Source organism: Protobothrops mucrosquamatus, unplaced genomic scaffold (genome assembly GCF_001527695.2).
Source record: "Protobothrops mucrosquamatus isolate PMUCROS unplaced genomic scaffold, P.Mucros_1.0 scaffold1552, whole genome shotgun sequence".
NCBI classification, from domain to species: Eukaryota; Metazoa; Chordata; class Lepidosauria; order Squamata; family Viperidae; genus Protobothrops; species Protobothrops mucrosquamatus.
This window is the reverse complement of record NW_015387721.1, coordinates 225,425-227,813: the sequence shown is the minus strand read 5'-3', so window position 1 is coordinate 227,813 and position 2,389 is coordinate 225,425. Positions and strand designations below refer to the sequence as shown.

The 2,389-nt window shown below is 45.3% G+C and overlaps 1 protein-coding gene across 1 annotated transcript in view; it reads right to left on the bottom strand.

Moving 5' to 3' along the window:
- The window catches only part of RET (ret proto-oncogene), an 89,922-nt gene that overhangs the window by 22,402 nt on the left and 65,131 nt on the right, over positions 1 to 2,389 (bottom strand). The gene's annotated exons all lie outside the window — the stretch shown is intronic.

The window sequence follows — 2,389 nt, the reverse complement described above, 5'->3', positions numbered from 1 at the left end:
GGTCGGTGGACACAGAGAGCTGGGTCTTTCTGTTTAGGCTCCTACACGGGTAGTCTTCAACTTACGACCAAAATCCAAACATAGCTCTAACACAGAATCCTAGGTTGAAAAGGCTCTTGAGTTCAAATCCTGATCGGCCAAGCTCAGGTTTTAGATGGGTTTTTAATCTTTCTGCAAAGTTATTTCCTGGTCGGATCTACCTGGCAGATCTGACAGCAGAACCCCTGATTTTCTGCACAAGAGGTTGCTGTTTCAGGCCTTCTACAAAACATAGAGAAGGCAAACTTGCTTTGGTGATTAAAGAAGGATTTATAGTCTGAAATGTAATCTGCTACCTAGAGAACTACTCAAATTATTGGATGTTTTTCTGAATGTAGGCAGACGATAGCATTAAAACACCAGAAAGCTATAATAATAATAATCGTGGTTAGTGATTTTTTTTTTAAAAAAAGAGAACCAGGCTATTTTATACAGGCCACATGGAAGGATTTATATTCCTTGCAGAGAGCTGGTGATTTGCCTTCTTTTAGGGAGACGTTGAGGCCACTTGGAGGTTGACCTGTGTCTACCTCAGGGTCACCTGAGTGGTGCAAATGGGTGTGGAGCCTTCTCGGCTGCAGGATGTTTTCTGCCCTGGGTCCCTTCCCTGTTGAAGACTCTCTAAGACAGGGGTCTTCAAACTTGGCCCTTTGATGACTTGGGGACTTCAACTCCCAGAGTTCCTCAGCCAGCCTCCATTTTGTTTGTTAGATTTAAGACAGGGGTCTTCAAACTTGGCCCTTTGATGACTTGGGGACTTCAACTCCCAGAATTCCTCAGCCAGGCACGCTGGCTGAGGAATTCTGGGCGTTGAAGTCCCCAAGTCATCAAAGGGCCAAAGTTTGAAGACCCCTGCTCTAAGGGAAGGCAAATGACCAGCTGTCTGCAAAGAATATAAATCCTCCCATTTCTCCACCATCCAGTCAGAGCTGAAGAAGCTTCTGGGATGAGAAGCGAAACGTCCTCAAAGAAACACAAGAAAGTCCAGTGGCCTCCTGAAAAAAAAGCACCTTTGAGACAACCATGACCTGGAGGATGGAGAATCTCCACAAATACGTGTGGATCTACTATTTATACCAGACTTGGCCAAATTAAGAGGGCTTTCCACCCCACCCCTCACCCCAAATGTAGCCTGTGCTGAGACCTTGGAACACACTGTCCATAGTGGTTACTTGGAAGAGATCCCAGGTCTACATTTTATAACTGCAGGAAGCTTGACAGTCCTACCCCACAAGACGGGAGAATTTCACATGTATAAATAGTAGGTGGCAATTATGCTGGAATCTGCCTCAATCCTCTCTGTCTTCTTGGTGCCAGGAGGAAGGGACTAATTCCTGTTTGTCAACACAGTTTTGTGCTGATTTATATAACTTCAAGGGGGCAAGGGAGAGTCTTTTCAGAAGCCACCTATTCAATCTAGACAATTGCTTCTTCTGTTCTGGGAAGCTACTGAGAATTAAAAATAAGCAAATTAACACACAGGCTTCCATGGAAAACATCTGCTCTTAATATCGAAACACATCACGGAAAGACTCGTGGTTTGAACTCTGGGTTTTTTTATGTCCTTTTTCACTTTTTCAGTTTTAATTCGAGTTGCTTACAGTTCTTCTGATTGCTCCTAAAAACCTTTAATATACAGTACAGGCGATGCTCGACTTATGAGCCCAACATTTCTGTCGCTAAGCGAGGCAGTTGGTTACGTCAGTTTTGCCCCCATTTTACGACCTTTCTCGCCGCGGATGTGAAGTCAATCACCGCAGTTGCTAATTTAGTCACAGGGTTGTTAAAGGAATCTGGCCTCCCCGTGGACTTTGCTTGCCCGGCGGTCACAAAAAGGGGATCACGTGACCCCGGGACACTGCGACCGTCATAAATAGGAGGCAGCTGCCAGGAGTCTGAATTTTGATCACGTGATCATGGGGATGCTGCAACGGTCGTAAGTGTGAAAAATGCTTATGTCTTTTTTTTTCTTTTTTTTTTGATGACTACACCAGCACGGATGATGTTACCTAGTTTGGGTAATGAAACGTCTGCAAGAAAATAATGAACTCAGAGAGCACCAAGGACCCCACAATTGTCATCCTTCTCCTCCTCCTCCTCCTCCTCCTCCTCCTCCTCCATGCAAACCCCATTCCCTTCTAGCACGGATGATGTTGCCTAGTTGGGTAATGAAATGTCTGCAGGAAAACAACCAAGCTCAGAGAGCACCAAGGACCCCACAATTGTCATCCTTCTCCTTCTCCTTCTCCTTCTCCTCCTCCTCCATGCAAACCCCACTCCCTTCTAGCACGGATGATGTTACCTAGTTGGGTAATGAAACATCTGCAAGAAAACAACCAAGCTCAGAGAG